Source organism: Protopterus annectens, chromosome 10.part0, assembly GCF_019279795.1.
Source record: "Protopterus annectens isolate FY-2018-M chromosome 10.part0, PAN1.0, whole genome shotgun sequence".
In the NCBI taxonomy this organism is placed as follows: Eukaryota; Metazoa; Chordata; order Ceratodontiformes; family Protopteridae; genus Protopterus; species Protopterus annectens.
In genome coordinates, this window is record NC_056744.1 from 1256421043 (window position 1) to 1256445609 (window position 24567).

The following is a 24567-nucleotide window of genomic DNA, read 5'->3' on the forward strand; positions in this document are numbered from 1 at the left end:
CAACACCAATAAAGTCAGGCAAAAATCCGTGGTAGTGGTGCTGCGGTAGCGTTGTCACCTCACAGTAAGGCGCTGTCCGGTTCGATTCTCAGCTTGAGCGTCTTCTGCGTGGAGACATGTGTGAATGGGCATACCTTTGTTGAAGGTTGTGCATCAGGCCTGGCAAGCCGGTACATAAAAATCAACTGCCAATCATTAGCAGACCAGAGTTCCGCTGTGGCGACCCCTAACTGGGAAAAGCCGAAAGACACAAACACAAACAAATAAAGTCAGGCAAAACAAGTTCAAGTACTTTTGTAAAGAAAAATAACAAGAGAATCTGACTGCTAAGATAAGGAAATTATTGTATTAAAGGCCTACTTCTGAGGATGCCTTAGAGGAACAATGCAAATCATCTTTACAAAACCTATTTTGCATTTATTAAACTTTTTTTTTCTTAACCTGGATATCTTTAACTATGCTGAGTAGTTGATGAGGTGCTTGCAAGTTTGCCAAGCCCTTTCCAATAATTATTTATTTTATTTTATTTTTCATTTGCTAACCAGGAAAGTCCACTGGACACATGCCCATTTTTCAGTAGAGGCCCAAGGAGAAAAGCTCCACATTTAAAAACAATAATAACAAATGAGATAAGCAATAAACAACATTGTTATGGCAAATCAAGTACACAGATTAAAAACAGTTTTGGACATTTGTATAGACAAAAGACATAAATTAAGTAGATATGGCAACAAGAGCAATGTGGACACAGTAACAACATAGCTATAACAAGTAATCAATCAGTAGTCAAGGTACTTATGAATTTACATAGGCAGTAGACATAATTTGCCATGAAAAGAGCCATTAGCCATCTTGAACTAAATACAGAACAGTGAGGAGGAAGCATAAGGGCTAGCCTGGACCAGTACAGGAGCAGACTCATGCTGACTTGAAGTGCGTTATTAGTGAGTTTTTAAACTATAGCAAGGGTATGATGGAAGAGATGTGTGTAGGTAGTGATTTCTATAATTTTGATATGAAATAGGAGAAGAGTAACTCCCCTGCTGCGTAGTAGAGTTAGTTTACCTCAAGAAGGAATTTATTGTTAGAGCGGAGAGTCCAGTTGTTGGAGTATGGTTTAAGTAGGTTTTGCAGTGATTGAGTTTTCTCAGGATAGTGCAGAACTTTATGAGCTAGTATGAGTTGATTGTACTTAAAGATTTAGGGGAATTTTAGCCAGTTAAGCTGCTTTAAAGCTGTGCAGTGGTGAGTTTTATATGGGGAGTGTGAGGCAAACCTGGCGATTTTGTTGTAGCAGGATTCTAGTTTTGCTAACTCAGTCTTTTTGAGATTGGTAAGGATAGGGGAGGCGTACAGCAGGGTGGACAGGAGATGGGTGCGTGCTATTGTGGCTTTTGAGTGTTTGGTAAGATATTGTCTATTCCTATAGAGGGTCCCCAGTGTTTTGTGTACTTTCTTAATAGTGCGGAAAATTTGAGTATTGAATCTCAAATCATTGTCAATCTCAGCACCGAGAAGTTTTGTGTGAGTTAAGGGAGAAATTATAGTTTTATTACGGGATGAAATATTAAAGGTGGGATCTGACATGGTGGAACTGTTTGGTTTGAAGATAAGTATTTTTGTTTTGCTAGGATTCAGAATTAGATGGATAGAAATGTTTCAACTGATAGGAAGGATAGTTGAGTTAATGATTGGAGTTCATGTAAGGAAGAAGCTGTACAGATCAGTGTGGAATCATCTGCATATTGAATAACAGTTGTGAGAGGAGTAGAGGTATGGTGGTTTTTAGTGTACAGAGAAAATAGTAGTGGGCCTAAAATGCAGCCTTGTGGCACACCGAGAGTAACTGGAAGCAATGTGGAAATTTTGTCCTGCCACAATATGGCTTGTTGGCGGCCAGCTAAGTAGCTTTGAAATTAGCCTAAGGAAGGGTCACTAAGGTCTATATCAGAGAGAGTTTTGATGAGTATACTGTGTCTAACCCTGTCAAAGATGTTTGACAGGTCGAGGAAGGTCGCAGAAATAAATTTATCCCTATTCCTGTGGTTGTTGACTGTATTAGTATAGGACATTAGGGCTATGATGGTACTATGAAAGGAATGAAAGCCATGTTGAGTAGCTGACAGGAGTTTTTGGGTATGCAAATAGTCCATGAGTTGAGTATGTATACATCTCTCGAGGATTTTGGCTAAAGGGGATAGGATAGTTATTGGGTGGTAGTTTGTCAATTCTGTGGAATTCCCTCCTTTGTGAAGAGGGATAATATAAGATATTTTCCAAATTTCAGGGACAAGGGCTTCAGTCACGGATCAATTGATGAGAATGGAAACAGGATAGGCTACAGAATTGGCTGCTATTTTTAGAAATTCAGCTGGTAATTTATCAGATGCTGGGGTAGTGGGCTTAAGTTATTTAAGATTTTTCTAATCTTGTCTGTAGAGATGGGTTGGAAGTGGAGTAAGTTATTATTGCTAGGTGATTTTCAGGGGTCTGCAGAGGCTGGGTTGGTAGACATTGTTTGTTGGTTGGATAGAGCAAGAATCATGTTAGTAAAAAATTTGTTAAATTGTGTTGCTATGGTTTCTGATGTGTTTACACAGGTTGGGGAGGGAGTACTACTTTTACCTGGTGAGAGTATATTGTTTGTGGCTGCCCAGAATTTTTGAGGATTGTGCTGATGCTTTATTTGTAGTTTATGGTAGTAGTTAGTCTTGTCAAATTTTACTTGTTTTTTAGCTTTATTCCTGAGGTCCTGGTAGGTTTGTTTAGTGGTTAGGGATTTCATTTTGTGGTCAGTTTGTAAGTATCCAGTCAAGGATAGATTCCCTGTTGGTAGATTTGTCAGATCTGGTTGGGTCTGGATGGTTTGTGTAAAACCATGACGGTTTATAGTGTTAGAGGGGGCATGACAGTTACATATTAGCCGATCAGTATTAAAATCCCCCATGATAATGATTTCATGCTGGAGAGATGTACAGTACCAATGGAGTAGGTTTTCAAGAGTGTCAGTGTTGTTTCCAGTTGGTATATAGCATCCAATTATATTTATTAGTTTGTTTGAGTTGAGTTTTAGTTGTGCAAAAAGCATTTCTGCTTTGTGTAGATTTGGATGTTTTATATTTGAAGTCTCTACTGTCAGATGATTTTTATATAGTATGGAAATACCGCCACCTTTCTTGTTAATTCTATCCTTTCTTAGAATGTGGTGGGATAATTTTGTTATCTGGGATGTGTTGTTTGAGCCATGTCTCTGTTATAACAACTATATCTGGTGTATATAGTGATAGATAAGCATGCAGGTCTTGAATTTTGTTGGTGATGCTTGTAATATTAATGTTAAATAGAAGAAGGTCTGTTGATTTTCTTGGGAGTTCAAGCAAGTTGATGGGGAAGGTAGGAATTTGGGAGGAGCGGATATTTGAGGAAGTTATTGGTTCGGGGATAGGTTGGATATCACCGCAACAGGATAGTTTGGAGGCTATGTTGACCATTGTTTTCAGTAATTTCATTATGTTCTTGTCATATTGCCTCTGTGTAAGTATAAGTGAATAAGTATAGTATTTTCTAAGGTCAAAGGTAAGGAAAAGACCAGATTGTGGTTTTTATTGACATAAGAATAGTGCTTGTCTTGCAGGAGTCTAATGATATTTCGTTGGTCTTTAAGCGCCCTTTTGAGTCATAAATTTTCTACTGAATACCAGTCCATACTAGGCTGTACAGATATTAAGATAAGTTGTTTGTTATGTCTGAATGACTCTAAGATAACAGGGGCACCAGCTACATGCATTACTTTAAAAGAAATAATAGAAGTAATTCTACAGTGGTCATTGAAGATAAGTAAATGCATTAGATACTAAAAGATTTTTTTTTAGAGGTTTTGAATATGAAGAGTATGTTTTTCCTGTTAGGGTTCTTGGTTTTCCAGGCTCTGATAAAATCTATTAGACCAAATGATGAGCATGTATTGGAGGAAGCTATATTGTAAGAGGAATAATGTGAACTTTACTCCTCAGTTATTAGCATTTGTATACTTTTGTGATATTCTCTTCTGCTGTCTAAATATTACTTTGTGTGATTGAGACTGGCAATCATCTAAGCAAAAAAGGAAGAAATCATCAAAGCTCAAATAAAGGTGAATAAATGCATTGCAGGCTAGGAAACGGTATGCTTCTCCTGCTGTATAGAATCCTGGGAGTTGTAGCATTTGACTGCAATACAGAACTGATGCCAAGCGTATTTAACTCACACATTTTATCAAAAAAAGGAAATCAGAATGCTTTAGCTTTGTCATTTCTATCTCTTTTCTTTCCATTTTGTTAAAATAAATGTCATAGTGCAATGAGACACAGGTAAGTTTTATTGTTCTGACCACATAGTTACTGCCTGTAACATCATATCACTATCTGGTAAACAATAGAATGTCAGAAAGAAGAAAAATAAAGTTCTTTCTCTGATAAAATAAGTTTATGGATTGACAAATGATTTTAAAACTAATGACTTGTTCATCTTTCTTGTTTCCTTTCTGGTAACAAGTATAATGTCATAATACTAGAAGCATCAGCACTAGAGTAAAATGCAGAATAGCACATTTTGTGTAGAGTGACTTCATTAATATGGCACTTGATGATATTCAAAGGACTGTATGATCATTGGAACAGCAAGACTGAATAAGTGAATATCAGGAATACATGCTAAATTTGACCCTGGAGAGATCTACGATATATATATATATATATATATATATATATATATATATATATAAAATCTATGATATATATATATATATATATATATATATATATATATATATATATATATATATATATAATCTATGAAATATATATATATATATATATATATATATATATATATATATATACGTCCATTTCTAAATCTCGAATCTCAAAATCCCTAAATTCAAAATAATGTAACCAAAATCTCTAAAGCTCAAAATACTGAAACTCAAAATATCGAAAGAAACACGACACCAACAATAACTATATTGCACAACAACTACATACAGAAACATATTACTGTTCTCCAAGTATCCCCCTGCTACTTAAATATATCAACTCCAAGATTGCACTGGTTTCTGTGAGGCCATTTTTGCTTGGGCTGAAGGAGGGTCTCTGTGTTTATCAGTGGGAGTGACTAACATTGAGCAGCTTCCCTGCCCCCCGGAGAGGTGGTTACTGACTTGAAACTGTAGTTTTATTGGCCACTAGGGGTCATTTCCATAACTCCTTCATCTTCCTCTCTTAAAACCTAGTTGCCTCGTGGTTTGAGCGTCTTTTCAGGCTTGTTGGCTGTTGGTGAAGCACCCTCCAAGAGGAAAACGCTGAGAGAAGAAGGAGCCACTTTTGAGATATTAAGTATTTTTTCTCTGTTTATTTGCTAAGTTTTTCTGCATAGCTGCCTAGCTTGAGCATTTTCTGGCTTGTTAAACTTGATTTCTGTATTAGTAGCTGTATTTAGAGCACAACCAAAAGCTGTTTGCTGAATTTCCTGTTTGCACTTAATTTTAAATCGTTTTTCTTAAAACTTGCATATTTTCTGTCCTTGACCTAGCACTCTTGTGTGGGGTCATTTACTGCACTGTTGTAACTTGATATTACTTGTGAACCTCTGCTATCTCTGTAAAAACAAAACAAAAAAAAAAATCTTGCTTTTTTCCCACTTTTTCTGAGAGTTAAAAAAGTTCAGTTACAGGCTTGCTGTTCCTGAACTGTTTGAAAGTTTCTGTGAGGCCATTTTTGCTTGGGCTGAAGGAGGGTCTCTGTGTTTATCAGTGGGAGTGACTAACATTGAGCAGCTTCCCTGCCCCCCGGAGAGGTGGTTACTGACTTGAAACTGTAGTTTTATTGGCCACTAGGGGTCATTTCCATAACTCCTTCATTTGTCCTCGGAGGAGTGGTTTAGGGCAGTGACTGGTGGTTTGTTGGCCAATTTGGGTCATTTCCTGTCTTTTCCAGCCCCCTGCTATAAAGCACGCTTTAGCGCGATTTAGCCCGATTTAGCGCGGAGTTGCCACTGTTGCACACTAGGGCAGCACCGGTTAAGCAGGTTTAAACTATTCGGGCTACCTAAAGTCCACTCTTCAAATTTTCCCTTAAAACTACCTTCCTCGAACTATACTACTGATCTAATCAGCGTATCCTATAATTAAAAAGATCATCTCTACTTGACTCCAAGTAGACTATTCTCTATCTGTTAAACGTAGCACTTGCTCCTACAGTACTTATTACCTTGATACGGCACTCTTGTCATAGATAGTACCCCAAAAAGGCAACCCCCATTTCTCGGTCACCCACGTCCCCGGAATCTTTTTAAAGTTTTTTGTCTATTCCTTCTAGCATGTCGAGGGATCAGTTGCTAGTGTCCTCTCCTGCTCAGCTGGTGAACCTGGGAATATTGAGGCAATGTTACAATTGCCTCATGTACACAGACAACCCTCTCCTCCTCCCACAAAACACAAATACATGCGAGAGATGCAACTACGGCCAAACTGGAGGCTGAGCTCTCTCAACATAGGACTGGCAAGACCAGTCAGGAGGAGAAGGTTACCACACACACTATAGACCCAGTCTCACATATTACCATTACAACCTCAAATCATACACATAAACACACAAAGACATACTGGAGGCTCTGATCAAAAATCTACCAAAACAGCAGAGGCCACCAAAGCAGACACCCAAACAACCACCACCTCAGAACACAACACCTGCAACACATAGACCTCACAGTCAGAGTGTCAAACAGTCACAGCCCTTAAGGCCAAACACAATGCCAGACACACTAGTCATTGGTGACTCCATAGTCAGACACACTGGCGTCCCGCTCACCAGACTGAGTAAGGAGAAGGTCACAGTAAGCTGCCTGTCGGGCGCTAGAATCCGCCACATAACGCAAGCACTCAGGTCTCTCAACAGCAGGTACAAATATGATTCAGTCATTGTCCACGCTGGTGTAAGCGACCTGAGGCGTACCTCCTTGGACTACATGAAAAGAGACATTGAGGAGCTCTCTGATTATGTAGCCCAGACAGGTATGACCCTGACCTTGAGCAGTATCCTACCTTCACCAAGAATGATGCCACAATACAGTGATAAGATGATCAGCTTTAACAATTGGCTTAAACACTGGTGTCATTCAAAGGGGATCCAGTGTCTGTCTGCCTGGGATGACATGCTGGACAAGCCACGCTGCTTATGAGGGCGGCTTGCACCTGTCACCCTGGGATTCGGATATTGGCAAAGGCTCTTGCCACCCCATAGTGCCTTTTTAGGCAAGGCTCAAATTCTAAACTTACCACCCTAGAACACAAAAAGGAAAAAACTAAGGGTAATGCTGCTCAATGCCAGAAGTCTAAATCTCAAAATGCACGCACTCGAGGCCCTTCTCAGTATGGAGAACATCGATGTCTGTGCTGTGACAGAAACCTGGTTCAAGGCTCGAGAGCACCCCGGCTATCAGGTTTTACCTCATATCATGCGTTCCGGCCCCAAAATCTGGACAATACCAAGAAAGGAGGGGTATCCATATTCATCAAGGACACCCACACCTCAAGACTGGTGGCAACGCACGATGCATCGGAGACCATCCAGGTGCAATTAACCATAGGCAAGACTGCTCTGCAAATTGTAGCATGTTACAGGCCACCCTCACAAACTCAGGAACCTCACATGGCCTTCCTGAAAACACTAGAGGGGATAAATGTATCACCAAACACCATCATACTAGGTGACTTCAATTACCCTAATATAGACTGGGAACACTACTCAAGCCCAAACACCCTAGCCCAAAAGTTCCTGGAATTCATAAACTCAAATGCCATGGAACAACTAGTCACCATCCCCACAAGAGGAGATAACATACTTGATCTCATCATCACGAACATGGGAGCACAATGTTCAACACCGGAGGTGTACCCCTCACTGGTGAGATCAGACCACAAACTAATCTCGCTGGAGGTCCTCATCCCACCCCACCTGAAATAAAAAGACCACAGTAAAGAACTTCTCAAAAGCCGACTTCACACTTCTAAAGACTAGTGTGGTCTCCTTTAAGGCCCCGAGCGGGAAAACAGTACTCAAGCCGCTGAATCACTTACAAATGCCTTCTACCAGCACCTGCAGGACTGCATGGATAAGGCAATCCCAAGCAAAACAAAGACTCTTTGTACCAAAGGCAAGCATCCAGTCTGGTGGACCCCAGCCATAAACAAACTCTACAACAAAAGGAGGAAGCTACTACAAGATAGAGCAAAATCCTTAAAAGGTAAGACACCCTTGATCACTATAAGTAAAAACTAAGAGCTCTCATAAAATCATCCAAAGCAAATTTCGAGAGAAAAATAGCTAAAGACTCAAAAGACAATCATAAGGCCTTCTTTAGCTATGTTAGAAACCTGGGAGGAAACTCCCAGATATGCTCAAACTAGTTCAAAATGATGTGAAGATTACTGATCCTACAGACATTGCCAACATACTGGCTGACAGGTTCAGTGCAAAGTTCTCCCCTCCCCAAAAGAGAGATATCTATAACAAACGATTGCAGCCCCCAAACATCTCCAGCGCCCAAGTGAGAACTGCTCTCTCCAAAGCAAAAACACAGCATCCATGGGACCTGATGGTGTCCCCGGCTGTGTGCTCCATGAACTCAATGAGGAATTAAACCCACAGCTAGGACAGCTGTTTAATCAAAGTCTTACCTCTGGATACGTGCCCAGGAGTGGCGCACTGCAACTGTGGTACCACTTCACAAAGGCGGTGCCTCCACCGACCCTGGAAATTACCGGCCCATTAGCTTGACAAGCCTTATCTGCAAAGCCATGGAGAGGATCATAATGGACCTCATAAATAAAGACATAGGAATTTGCAGACTTTGGATCCAACCCAGTTTGGCTTTGTCAAAGGCAGATCATGCCTTTTAAACTTGGTTGACTTTTTGAAACAGTCACCAAAGCCATTGATGAGGAAAGGCAGTCCATACAGCCTACCTCGATCTGGCTAAGGCCTTCGATACAATACCCCATTCGGGTATCATTGAAAAACTCATCAGCTTAAATGTCAACCCATACATCACAAGATGGGTTGCAAACTGGCTGAGTGACAGAACCCACAGGGTCAGAGCTGCTGGCGCCATGTCAGACTCAAAGCCTGTCACAAGTGGTGTCCCACAGGGCTCAGTCCTGGGCCCACTCTTGTTTGGCATCTACTTTTCCAAGTACAAGCAAACACAGGAGGGTTATGGCTGACAAAGTTTGCAGATGACTGCAAACTGGGCCATAGTAGAAAACACATCTGACACAGATATCCTTCAGAAGGGTCTCACAGAAACGGATAACTGGTGCCAGAGCCACGGCCTAAAGTTAAATGCCAAAAATGCATAGTCATACCCTTCGGGAAAAACAAGGTTACCCCTAGCTACCAAATAGGTGGCAATCCACTGAGCACAGAAGAAGTTATCAGGGACCTGGGGACCCAGGTTGATAGTAGTCTGTCATTCGACACCCATGTAGCTAAAGTAGTTAGGAAGACCTTCTACATTGCCCACCTTATCATGAAGGGATTCTCATCTAGATCAAGGGAGGTCATAGTCTCCCTTTACTCATCACTCATCAGACCAATGATTGAGTACAATGCCCCATTCGGAATGTATCTGACCAGACACTTGCAGCAGCTGGAGAGGCCACAAAAGTTCCTCACCAAAAGGATAAAGGGTCTCAAAATCTGTCCTATGCTGCCCGACTGAAAGAACTCCAGCTCTATTCAGTCGCTACCGCTTGCTCAGAGGTGACCTTTGCCTAACATACAAGGCCATGTCAAACCCAGATTTGATGAATATGCTTCACCTCAAAAATCTAGATCCATCAGAGCCACAAGGGCGGAGACTTAAACCTTGACACGGCTATTAATAGGACGTGCTGGAGGGATAGATTCATCACCCAAAGACTCCCTATGCTGTGGAACAAAATCCCGGTACATGTGAGGCAGAGCACCTCGCTGGCCTTGTTCAAGAGAAATCTTGACCAATGGATGGGAGATCGCAGATATACCCCAGGGATTACCTCAGTGTCACTGCTCGACAGAGGCACAGAAAAATAATGGGTATAGTTCCCCATACTAAAGGGGTGGCCTAAGCCACAAAACGATGGGCTAGGCTTGTAAATGCCCTCGGGCAGATAGCCTAGTATGAACCTATGAACCTATGAACCTATGAACTACTCTAAGATTAGTTATGTTGTTCTATAGCAAATTAGAAGTGACCATGACTTAGTTTACAACAGGCAGTCATAAAGCATGCAATGGTATGTTTGCGATTTTCTGCTGTATAGTGCAATCTTGGAGTTGATATATTTAAGAAGCAGGGGGTGTGGGGGACTTATAGTTTGAGAAGACTAATATGGTTTGTCTTTAATATGTTTCTGTATGTAGTTCTGCTGCAATATAGTTGCTGTCGGTGTCGCATTTTTTTTTTGATATTTTTAGTTTCAGTATTTTGAGTTTCAGTATTTTGAGTTTTCAGCATTTTGAGATTTAGAGATTTTGGTTTCAGTATTTTGAGATTTGAGATTACAGACGCACACACATATACGTATATATAAATATATATATATATATATATATATACATATATATATATATATATACATATATATATATATATATATATATATATACACATAGACATATACACACATATATATATATATATATATATATATATATATATATATATACACACACACACACACACACACATATATATATATATATGTGTGTGTTGTGTGTGTGTGTGTGTGTGTGTGTGTGTGTGTGTGTGTGTGTGTGTGTGTGTGTGTGTGTGTGTGCAAACTGTCAGTTGAGTAAATATGAAAAGAGAGACACTAAAAAGTTCAGATCACTAAAAAGCAAAAAAAAAAATTGTACTGATCAATTGGTAGGTGAATCCTCTCCTAGTAATTTAAATGAGAAAAAGAAAAGATGGTTTGGATACTTGGGAGCTTTTCTTTCCACCAAGAATTGAATGAATTGTTTTAACTTCATTCAACAGATGATCTGGATTCATTTAGCAGCTAGGCAGTGGAGGAGTTGGCAGGGAAGAAAGGGAACTAAACATCTGTACCATTCTATGATGGCATCAGAGTTCTAGTGCAAAATTGCTGCCTGGCAGAATGTCCAAATATAAGCATCCTGTGTTTTGGATTTAGGAGGGCAAAAAGCATTGAGTCAAGCATAATATTTCAAATGAGAACTGGGGGAACCTGCACTGTAGGAATTATTCTATGGTTTCTGCCTAATTGGTATATTAAAAACATTGAAAAGAAAACACTGATTATTGCTGTATGATAGCCTTAATTCATAGTTCTTGCATCCCTCTTGCAGCATTGTTTGACTCTTAAGGCCAAGGGGAAAATTGTCATCAGGGCATTATGGTTTGATCATCGCGAAATGATAGAGAGGTAAAACAAACCACCAATATTTTACAATTACTATAGTACTGATAATGCCTTGTTTGCTATAGGCATACATCTCAACTATACAGATTTTTGCAGAATTCCCAGATTTTGCCTCATATTTTTGATCCGTTTTTCCATAAAATTGTGTTTTTTCTATCAGATTAGTGGCAAATCATTAAAGAGTGGCATTAGAAAATAACAACACACATTTGAGTTTCAGTATCCTTCAGAAAATTCATGATAATGGAAAACCTGTTATTCCATCAACTTTCTAGGTTCATAAGATCAATATTTAAAAATTGTCCCTATTTTGGGCCTTTGACCCACTTTTATTTATGGCTTTGTTCAGATTTCTTGCTCTAAGAGGTTGAGAGGCATGGCTACAGGACAAGTTAAATAATGAAGGAAATGTTGGGTCACTGCCCCCCCCCCCCCCACACACACACACACACACAAGTAACTAGCAATAAAGATGATGAATTGCTCATTACTAGATTCCAATCTTCGGTGATAAAGCAGCTCTACTCTGGAAAGTTCAGTTATTATTCACAGTCATGGTAACACTCAGTGCCATGGGATAAGGATATTTACTTACTTAATAACTATTTATTTGTTTATTTGGTTTGCTGTTCAGGATAGTCCTATTGAGCAAAAGCCTATTTTCAAGTAGGCTCAGCTAGAAAAATGTTCAGAACTGTTAGACTTTTCAGTATAGATAATACAATAAGTAAATCAACAATATAATTGAACATAGCAACACATTTATACGAAGAAAACTGAAACATCAAAAAAGAACAGTATCATTCACGAGCAATTTAACACAAAAAAGGTCTGTACATATGGTTGGAGTCTATATTTCACCAGGTTATTACTAATATAAAGAGAAAACTTCTTTTGCCTAGAATAATAGGGTTGTAGCAGTTAGAGAGTTAGTAGGCAAGCCAGTAGAAAGTGTTTGGTTAAATGATTAGAAATGCAGGTGCAATGCCAATTAAAGGTTAGGTATGTCCTAAGTTTGTATAGGAAAGCAGTTTGACTGGATTCTGCTTTAAGGATAGGAGGGATTTGAAGGCAGTTTGACTGGATTCTGGTTTAATATAAGGAGGGATAGAGTTCCATAGTTTGGAACAAATATAAAAAGTCACTGCAGTGATTCTTTGACTTTGTTACGTCTAGATGGTTTTAGTTGCGAGAGTTTACTTGTCTTGGTGAAGTGGATTTTATTTATTATAGAGGTAACAAATGGGCATTTTGTCAAGGCTGTATAATATTTTGTATATATTTTCTAACTGACTGAAAATGAGTACAATTGGTCATTTTTAATGAGTCACTGTTTTAAAGCAATACACTAATTAGTACTATTAAAAATGCCTATAGTTTATTTAGCAATTTTATTGTAGATTTTGTTGTATGTTTGGAAGATGTGTAATAATAGGAGAGAAGTATTAGACAACAGATGTTAGAAGTATATGGTTACTATTGTACATGTGATATTAGTGGATATGCTTTGGGTATGTTCAGCATTCCTAATTTTTATTGGTCTTATAAACATTATAGTTTGCATATATTGATCAAATTGGAGTTTCTGGTCTTTGATGACTATAACATTTTTGTGTGAATGACTTGTTTGACAGGTGTATTACTGAGTTAGGTGAGTAACAGCTTGGTTATGTATTTATTGATACTGATAGATATGAATAAGATTAGATTTGTCTTTTTGACATTTAATAGTACCTGTGAGCTGGTTAGTGAAACTTTTAGTTTGTTAAGGGTTTGCTGGATTGTGGCTAGCAACTGAATCTCATTAGTTCCAGTAGACACGAGGGTAAAATCATGTACATATTATTTGGCATTATCAGCTGCTAAGATAATTTTATTTATGAAAGCATTAAAACAATTGGGCCAAGTACTAAACCTTGTGGTACATCTATGGAATTAATTTCAAAGCTGGAATGGCTTTGTGTCAATGTAACTGTTTCTGTTCTATTGTATTGGTAGCTTCTGAACTGTTGTAATGTATTGTGGTTGAGAAGTAGTTTAGCTAGTCTTGAAAATAGAAGAGGCCAGCATACACTACTAAAGACCTTAAAAAGATCTACAAGACAGAAGCTGTTTGAAGTCTTTTATTTTTGAAATGATGATATTTAAGATGAGAAGGGCAATTTCAGTGCTGTGTCCTAGTCTAAAACTGTGTTGTGCACTGGAAGTAGGTTGCTGTTTACCAGCTATTTGAGTAGTTTATATTTACATTTTCTACACTTTTAGACAGGGTAGATAAAACAGTGCTGTATCTAAAAACAGACATAGTTTGTAAGCCTCTATAATGGATTGCTATTTCATATGATTGTTTCCATAGTTTACGGCCATATCGTTCTTGGATCGATCTGTTGATAAGTATGGCCACAGGGTAAGCTAAAGAGTCAGAGGCATGGTGCAGTTATTTTAAGGGAAGCTGATTTGGAGTCGGAGTGGTTGGTTTCAATTTAAGTAGGAGTTTTTTTTTTTTTTTAATTTGGCTAAGAGTATCTACCACTTGTAGGTAGAATGGCTTGTCAAGATCAAAGGAGTTGTAAAAAGTATTTGATGTTGTTGTAATGGTATTGCCATATAGCTGGCTGTATCAATACGATGTTCATTAAAGTCACAGTCAATGCTTTAGTCTGCTTCTGATAGTAGTAAATAGAGGTTGATTTTCTCCCGTTTTAGAAATTGGGTAATATTGACTCAGTAGGGTTTGGACTGTACTTAGAGTTTAAATGAAGTAGAAGTAGGACTGATTAGTTTTACACACTTGTTTTTTGAGTAAGCTCTTTGATGTACTGTAATCATGGCTGGATTTGTATTCCGGTGTTTGTAAGTTTTCTCTCTCTTAGACATGAGTTGTTTCATATGTCACCCAAAGTTGGTGATGTACTTTACGTTTTCTGCAGAGTTAGTGATTGATAAGGTTGCATTGAACAGTTGGCTACATCATCCAAAGGACTGTACAAGAGGATGCCAGTGGTGTTGTCTAAGTAACTTATGTAAGGAACCTGTTTAGGAAAAAGACTTTGGCTGGAACTCAGGTATATCTAATGTTTTAGGGATTTAGATGAACTCCGTATTGCATAGGTGGTATAGTGGTCACTCAGATTTAGCACTCTTACATTTCTCTCTAAGTAATTCTGTCATTCTCTCCAGTCAAATGTTTCACACAGTTCCACTGGGATTTATGCTTAGGCAATTGTTAGCATGCAGACCTGTGACTGCATCCCTTTTCTACTGAGATTATTTTGACAGTCCCTCTAATCTGCTTTACAAATTGTAATTGAGTTAGACAGCAAAGACTATTGGACTATAGCTTTACATTAGTACAATGAAAACAAAGTAAATGCTCTTTAGGTGCAAACAAGCAAAACAAAAATGATATCCAATAACATTGTATCACCAATAAATATGTCAACAAATATGAAGGCCAAGACAGATAACAAACGCAAGCCTGAGTCTTATCTATTTAGTACTATCAGCAACACTAAGAGTCAAAGCACTCTTTATATGAAATGCACACCAAGACAGCGAAAGGTATTTTAATGACAAAGCTGTTTTGGGTAAGGCTCTACACCAGTCTGTCATACTAATGTGTAGCCAGCCATGTGAAAGCAGAGAACTAATAATTTGTTGTGAATATTATTTTCTATTTCGTGAAGAGTTGGACTTGCTTGATGTGAGAATTGTTCCATATCTCTGCATGTTCTAATCATATGGAAGCTACAAAACGTCATTGCTGTCCTGTATGTACTAAAATGTGTTGAGGAATAACTAAGAAACTTAAACTAGTAAATGTGAAAAAAATGTCTGTGTGCAATACTATGCAACGTTAAAAAGAAAGAACGCATGTAGTAATTTAAAATGAATAGAAACATTCTCTGGGTTGTATAAAAAGAAAAACTTATTTTTGCTACTGAAGCAACAGAGTAAGTTAATAGAATAGAAAGAGATTATTTGAAATCATTCAACATTCATTTTTCAAAATGAGAGAAAAAATTCAGCAATGGCACATCATCAATCAGAAAGCTTAATATAAAAGTTTTGTTACTATTAATGTTTTATCTGCTTGCTGTAACTCTTCCCAAATGATACAACAATGGACAGGCTCATACTTAACAGAATATATCCATCAGTAAGGATTTACTCAGCTGAATGCTTACAAGTTATACTGGGTTGGGCAGCCTAAACTACATGCCAAGGAGATTTTGGACCTCTGATACAGCCAAAAGCAAGCATGGCTTAGGCCACAGAACTCCAAACTGCTTACAGTTCTCAAATGACTACAAATTTTCTGATAAGGCCTACTATAAAATATTACAGTACTTTCAAAAAAATAGACTACACTTACCACTAGAATTGCACATGCTATAATTTGGTAAAAGTCATTAAGGCTGACTCACTAAACATTCTAATAAGATTTATTTGCATGTTTTAAGGAATGTTTTAAAATAAACATATCAAAATTTCTGCAACCATGGCCAAATTAGAGCTGCCAGCTGTTTAAATCTGCAAAGTAGGACTAGAATGATAGTTCCCTCATGTAATTTGAGTTGTCTTATTTGTATCATATCAGATTAAGGTTTTACTGATGACAAATAATTGTATTATGCAACTAATAGTTAGAAATAATTTATGTCAAAAACTTCCAAGTATTTACTATTTTCATGAATTTTCACAAGATGCAACTCCCAAATAAGTGCTGTCCTGCATAACGAGGGACAGGTGGTAACCTTAAGTCAAACACTTTGATTTATAAATAAGCATTTATGTGTGTGTGTGTGTGTGTGTGTGTGTGTGTGTGTGTGTGTGTGTGTGTGTGTGTGTGTGTGTGTGTGTGTGTGTGTTAACTTGCATTTTTAATATTACACGTTACTTTAATCTCCACATTCCATATCATAAAAATGTGTACTATACATATGATCTACACAGGTACCTTATTTTAAATAATAGCCCTTAAATAATAATTCTCCCAGTTAAGTCTTTATGATGACTTTGTTAATTGTCTGGTAAAGTAAGACTTGTAGGTTAATTTGATGTAATTTGTCTAATGTAACTAGCAGTTAGATCACCACACAGTAAGCACTTTTGTGCTTTATCAGTGACTGCAAATGCAGTATCAGCATTTATTTTCGAAGCCAGTACTCAACTCCCCTATATTCTGTACCTATCAGTTATGCTCCCTGACAGCTGACACCTGGGGCAACCATCCCTTTTGCCCCACCCTTGTTACAGCTCTGATAAAATATAGCTCTGAGAGTTGGACTGTAAGACTATGGACTGGGAAATCAATGCTTTTGGACTCTTGTTGGAGGAAAAAAATGTTTGAGAATTTCATGTTTTGAAAGAATATCAAGTAACTTAATACTTAAGCAAATACATCCTTATACCATTGCAAGGACTGATAGAAAAGCCAAAACTCAAATATTTTGGCCATATAACATGAAGCCAGGATTCAAAGGACATACATTGTGGGAAAAATCAAAGGCAAAATAAAGCAGCAGCAGAGGCTATGGTGGACAGGCAGCATTACTGAAGCAAAGAATATGAACAATCAAAGAAACCTAAGAAGGACCTGGCATGGTAAAGTCTCTTAAGGATGAAAAGTATCTGATTCAACTTAATGACTCAACAATAACATCTGTTTGCTTACAACTAACTGTTCCTGTCTGAATGTGTATTATGTCTCTTCTTGTTAGTATACTGTTTCATTGGTTGCTTTATACCTTGTCCTTGTTTCTTATTTCATATTTTGGTTTGGCAATACACTATCAAATATATATATATATATATATATATATATATATATATATATATATGGATATATATATATTTTTTTTTAATTTAGCCATTAAAAATAAATTTCAGGGAATTTCAATTTCTGAACACTGTGAAGTGAGATCAGAGAGTGTTATTGATGAAGTACCCAGAGAATGCAGTTAGCATAACCCTTATTTTTTTAACCCGGTATGAGTATGGTCTATATACATTTCATAACTGTATTTGTTAGAGTAAGCCTTCTGCTATCTTTTCTGTGCCATTTAAAACCTGTATTTAAGCTGCTGTAGTAATAATCAGAAGAAACTCTGAACACTGTGAACAGGGACTAGACAGTGTTACTGTTGAAGCTGAGCTGGCAGACAGAGTCACTGGCTAATGAACAGAAAATCATTTTATTTTGTTGTTTTAATTCTGGTTGCATGTGGGCTACATACTTTCAACAGCTGTGTTTATAAGTATGGACCTTATGTTAGCTGTTGCAGTAGTAAGTGTTATTGTTTAAGGTGGTATATAATAAACAGTATATTTTTGCATAAATGTTTGACAGAGTTAAGTCCCATTAAATGTATATGAATAATTATGCTCAAGCAAGGCCAGTGTTATCAGTTTGAAGACCCCTGGCAAACTTAAGCATTATGGCCCCTCCAACAATATAATAATTTTCATATCTCACTAACATACACTCAAACATTACTTTTGCATGATACATTCATGACTCTATATATATATATATATATATATATATATATATATATATATATATACAATAATGCACACAATCTATCTTCTTAATCATGAATAACAGACATACAGACTGGCTTTCGGCTGTAATATTGTCACATTATGACAAGCATCTGCACCCCATCAAAGTAGCCAGCATCACAGACTTACGATGAAACTACAACACTATTTGAAGTTGAAGTTGAGTAAAACATATATTGTGGACATACAAACAAGCTAGAATATTGCAAAACATATCAAACACATACACATAGTAGTCAAAACCCGCTGTACTACTATGCATAAAATAACAGCGTATCATTTTGAAATGTGTTTTTTCATATAGTTTAATGTGTCTGCAGTTCCCTATGTAGTTCAATAGTTTCCTCTACCCTCTCCTTACAGGTGTTTCAGGGATTTCTTTCAAACTAACATCCAGCCTCACCAATTATTATTTTAATCAGAAGTGTATCATTACCCAAGCTGACCTATTACCACAAATATACTCTACAGCCCACTATAGAACATTCTGCAGGGAATGGTTACATTCATGTGCCACATTTAAGTACTCTATTCCATCTTTCTCCTCTGAAAAATGGACATACAGTGTGGATTAAATGGAGCAGTGTTGATCTAACATATTACCAACATTATCACGTCTGTTGGTTTTGCCAAGAGAAGACAGCTATGTCAGGGTCCTAATCTGTGCATTTCTCACTACACCCCAAATACCTAACAATAAAAGACAGCCCTCAGAATAATTTTTAACCCTTGCCTTCCTCACTCAATATCAAGTCAGCTAAACAGGTTCTCACAAGGAAAGTGACTGATATAGCAACTCACAAAGCAGTGTCATTGCTTTTCACTTCCTATAGACACCTGAAACATGTATAGTACATCACATTAATATGTTAAAGTGTTGCTACAGTGAGTTGCATAGCATACGGTACATATTCATCTAGAAGGCAGGCTAAGTACATGAAACATGATACATCTGATACATGCTAGAAATCCATATCCAGTGTCCATTTTAAATGCTGAGCATTTTGGTGAACATCTAGATATTACATGGTGTCAGAGAGGAGAAAGATATCCATAGGAATGAAGAATACATGTGTTTTCAAGAACTTACATGACTGGAAGTACAGAAATTAAAAGAATAAAAATTCCCAAACTGTAACCCCCAGGAGTTTTCTCACTGTCATGCAACTTATCAGAAAACTAGAAATTTCTGATTCATGGTTTTGAATTATTTCTTGCTGTGAGTAGAGTAGAGTAGAATTCTGAAAAGGTCGTCTTTACCAGACTTCTATATGGTGCTGGAGAAGAAGCCTTGAAAGTGGAAAAGTAGTACTTATCAGAGAAAATTTGTCATTAGCTGAGAAACAATGTCATTTATTCACCATTTGCTCTTTACAAGTGTGAGGATGCTAATGAAACTATTATGGCATTGAGCTAAATAATATATTAAAAGACTACAAATGCAATAAATTGTATAATCATCAATAAGGGACAGAATATTTTGTACTTTAAAACTCATTACAGCTGAGTGCGCCATCAGGTGTTTGTGCAGGTACCTCCTACTGCATCTCTAGGCATCAAATATTGCTTGTTCATATTTCCATTAATAATTCCAAAATCATGCACACACAAGGTATCAGAAGGTTTTATCTTGAAACATACATGATGGCAAACACAGCTGTATTGATATTTGACCTCTGTCAGTGAATATTTGTTAAAACTGTAAGGCGATAACTTCATTATTTTAAAGGCTCAAGCCACACCCACTGGGAGTTAAAGGTACACACTCAAATGAGCTGTACTGGAGAGAAGAGACAAGTCAAGAAAAGAGTTGAGTCTTCTTAAGAGAAGATCAAACAAGGGGCAGGCTCTTCAAAACATATATAGAAATTAACTTATCAAAATCTGTGGATTTATAGAGAGCAAGTAACACTGCAACTCTTAGCAGAAAGGGTATAGAATGTGATCAAGACAAACATATTTTGAGTTATGCAAGTCCAGAAAGAATGGAGAAAAAAGGTTTTGCAAATGATTAAATCAAATGCAACTAACAGCTGTACTAATTCTAATGTATCCAACACCCATACTGCTCCACATAAGGAAGAAAACAATCTGCTTATTAATACAATTGATTGGTGTGTTGAGAAAGTCTACACAGTTTCTTCACTGATCTTTGAAAGTCAATACTTGTACCAATGCAAAAATCACTGGACTGAAAAGCTATGCATAACTGGTATATTTATAAAATTTATTCTGAACACTGGAATTTAATGTAGCATCATCATAATGGAAAGTTCTTTCAGACAGCTGGGCTTTGAAATTCCCTGTGATTCAATTCCTCATTGCTAAGTAATTATAAGCATAAACTGAAACCAGTGGGTTAGATTAAGCTATGTTGTTTGTATCAACAAAAAAATACATACTTTGTTATTTCAAGTTGTTTTAGTTCAGCAAGTTAATATATTAAGAACAAATCGATGCCCATGCTAAATAACTTCATAGTATGGAAGTGCAGGAGTCATCCATTGCAGGATGTAGTCAGAGACTATGTTTCCCTCAGTCACAGAGACAATGATCAGCATACCTACAGAGTCAGTGATTCACACATTCACAGCAGCAATAGTCATACAGTGCACAGAATAAGGCCTCTGGAGCAGAATGTGGTGTGCAATGATGCTGGATCACAAAGCACAGTAATAACCTTATCAGTGGACACTGGAAAAGACAATGCTAATAGCTATGTCTGTAGATAATTTATTATAATTTCTTCACCATTTTGAGAATGGCTTACAACTTTAGTTACCGAAAAGCATGATGCTGACAGGATAATTAAGTTACAAGGTAGAATTCCATTACCAGTTCTAGTGTACTGCTTTTCTTTTGTCAAATTCAAGAATCATAGGGAACAGATGTTAAAACCCAGCAGAGTGATTTTCATAAACCAGCTGCACAATTTCCATGTCAAAGACGATATATGATACACAACTGGGAATTTTTATGTGCACCCTACATAACATTATGATCAGCTTTGGGATGTCCAAATAGATTGAACTGATGGTAATAATATGTTTAATATGTGACACATAACCACAAAAGTAGTTCCAAAGCTACAGTGATGCCACACAAACTTCCAGAAAGAACATTCTGCAAAATTGTTTGAGATTTACTTCAAATTATCTACAGCCAGCATCTTATACATGCCAGATACTGCTCTAAGAAGCCAGAGGTCATTAACTTAAACTATACTTCTTTGTCAACTGCTGTAACCTGTCAGGGGTCAGTTTTTATCTCAACATGGGATTCCAATATACTCATTGCAGACAGTGGTCCACATATCGTAAGTCAAAAATTTCAAGCTTTTTCACCAAATTAGGAGTTCCAACACATCACTTCATCAACAAATTGCCCTCAGTCAATGGGCAAGAATGGGGAGGTGTATTGAAACTGTGAAGAACATTAACAAAAAATATATTTCCTGCTCAAAACATGACTGTTGTCTTGCATTTTTAAAATGACAAAACAAGTCATGGGAATTCAGAATCGCCAATTAGCTGAAACACCTAGTGTTCATACGGGTCATTTGCCTATATCCCATGGGCCTCTGATTTGAGAGGTTTGAGAGGTCACTCATTGGAAGTTCTAGCTTAGCTGGAGTTTTCATTTAGTTTTTACAGATTATTTTATCTGTGTGATCTTCTCAGTCATTGTTTTAGTTTGTTATTTGGGATATTTTGCAGTCATCCTAATGATAATGGACATCAGCTGGATATAACAGCCCTGTGTTTCTTATGCTTAGTCAAACAATCTGCTTGTGCTGTGCTGATGAGGTCATAACAAGGCTGAAATATGTATGTCCACAGCTAGTGGTGTTTGGCTTTATTGGTCTGAAATTCTCCATTAAAATGTCAAAACAAGTCATGGGCATTCAGAATTGCCAATTAGCTGAAACACCTGGTGTTCATAATGGTCATTTACATATATCCCAACCTCTTATTCAAGAGGTTTGAGAAGTCACTCACTGGAAGTTCCAGCTTGGCTGGAGTTTTCATTTAGTTTTTACAGATTGTTTTTTCTGTGTGAACTTCTCACTCATTGTTTTAGTTTAAAATACAGAAGCAGTGTATTTTTTCTTCCTTTTCTTCTTCTGTTCTTCGTCAGTCAGAATGCATAGCAAATACTCAGTGTGCATGGCATGCTGTTCAGCAGAAATAGAAATACTGCTTTGTCAGATCAGCAAAGACATAATTTTCATACTTACCATTCCTTGCAGAAATGTATTTATTTATTGACATTTGATTACCGGGAATGTCTGACTGAGTAGAAGCCCATTTTCAAAGGATGCCCTGGGAGAAAATCTCCAAATTATTACAATCTGTTGTAAGAACAATAATTTTACTATCTTCAAATATAAAACAAAAACATCTATATTTAAATAATTATAACCAATTAGACATAATAAAAAACATTGGTTAAGAATCGATACAAGTTATATGACAGTCATATTTAGAGAAATTGTATACAGTTTGTAGAGAAATTAAAGTTAAGTTAGTCTAATACAAACAGGAATTGCAATATAAAGTGAGGAAAAAACAGGCTTATGGTATAGTTAGAGAGAAAAGTCAGGGAAGAGAATTTGATAGATGTAAAGAAGTAAGTGAAGAAGGGAGAGTAAGGAGGTATAAGTAATAAAAAGGTACTTGTTCATATTTAGGGATATAGTTTATCCTGGTTTTGAGCAAGAACAGAGCCAGATTTTACCTTGGAAATTTTTCAGAGTCATTTTGAAAGCTGGGAGGGAGGGTATTACCTGATGGATACAGCCAGGTAAGGAGTTCCAGGCTTTAGCAACCTTGTATGAGTACAGACAATGCCCAGCAGATCTGATAGGTTTGTAGACAGACAAGAGTTTTTGGTCACTGTATCACAGTCACTGACTGGGAACATAGTTGTGTAGAATGTTTTTTAGTGCTGGACAGGTAGATACATGCTGTATAATTTTATAGGTGGCATAAAGCTGTGTATATGTTAGTTGATGAGGCAGTTCTAACCAATTTAGGTTTATTAGTGCTATACAGTGGTGTGTTCCATATTGGGCTTTTGCTGCAAATTTAGCAAGTTTGTTGTAGCATTGTAAAAGTTTTAATGTTTGTGAAGTCTGAAGGTTAGTGAGGATGGCAGTGCCATAAAGAAGTGTGAGGAGGAGATAAGTAGCGGCAAGTGTCATTTTAGTTGCATTAGTGAGAAAAGTTTTGGATCTGTAAAGCATCCCTTGTTTTTTATGAGTTTTTCTTATGCAATTTTGTATATGCAGGTCGAATGTAAGATTATCGTGCGCTATCACCTCTAATAGTTGGCTATGAGAAGTGACTTCAATGGTTGTATTACAAAGAGAGAGGACTTTATTTATTTATTTATTTTTCATGAAAGAAGGTTTTGGGGGGAGAAACAGAAGCCTGGTCTTTTTTGGGTTGAGCAGGAATTGTGAGTTATGAAGCCATGTTTCAGTATGTGTTAAAGCTCCATGAGTATTTCTTTGGAGGTGCACCATGTTGTCAGATGTGCAAATGAGAGCGAAATCCTCTGCGTATTGTATTAGTATGGCCTGTTGTATAGAGGGTATTACTGAAAATGTTAAAGAAGGGGCCGAGGATAGAGCCTCGTGGTACATCGGTGGTAACTGTGAGGCAAGGAGAGTGCACGGAGTGCCACTTTACTGACTGATACCTATTGTACAGGTAACTGTTGAACCAAAGAAGGGTGAGCTGACAGAGACCTAGAAAGGACATTTGAAGTAGAAGTTTTCTGTGACAAACTGTGCTGAAGACGTTAGACAAGTCGAAAAATAAGGAAGAGACACGTTTGCCATTATCACTAGTTTTCTTTACAAAGACATCAATAAAGGAAGAGTCAGCTGTACTGACTGTAGTTCAGCCAGGAGGAGGGCACTAGCTTAAGGAAATATGGAGGATCATGAAGACCAGTTGTCGGATGAGGAGAAGGTGTGCGTAGCTGCATCTGTCATACTTCATGCTCCACCAGGAGAGTTCAATGAAGTCTTTAACGATGTTCAGTTACTGCTCAGTAATGACAACCTTCTCAGGGAAGGAGCAGTACATGCATTTGCACAGTATAACCTAGGCCAGTTTACACCAGTTAAAGTAGAAGGGCACGATTAACAAGTTTTGATAACAGAGCATGGTGATCTTGGAAGTGGAAGATTTTTGGATCCAAGCAACAAGATTGCTTTTAAGTTTTATTACTTAAGAAAAGAGGCTAGTGATCCAAAACCCCATGAAATAGAAAATGCAATAGAATCATGGAGAAATTCCATAGACAGTGTGATAAGAGCCTATGTAAAAGAGCATTACCCACACAGAGCTTGCACTGTATATGACAAAACCATTGACGGACAACAAACCATTATTGTTTGCATTGTGAGTCATCAGTTGCAAGCTAATAATTTCTGGAATGGACGTTGCAGATCAGAGTGTTAAAAACCTATGTTTGTCCTGGTCCAGGAGAATAGTGGATAGGCACTGGTTAGGGATGGGGCATTT

General features: G+C 37.5%; 1 protein-coding gene and 1 pseudogene across 1 annotated transcript in view; both read left to right on the forward strand.

The window, feature by feature from the left end:
- PAPPA2 (pappalysin 2) overlaps positions 1 to 24567 on the forward strand; it is a 2663723-nt gene that overhangs the window by 787530 nt on the left and 1851626 nt on the right. The gene's annotated exons all lie outside the window — the stretch shown is intronic.
- Positions 23971 to 24504, forward strand: LOC122812890 (annotated as a pseudogene).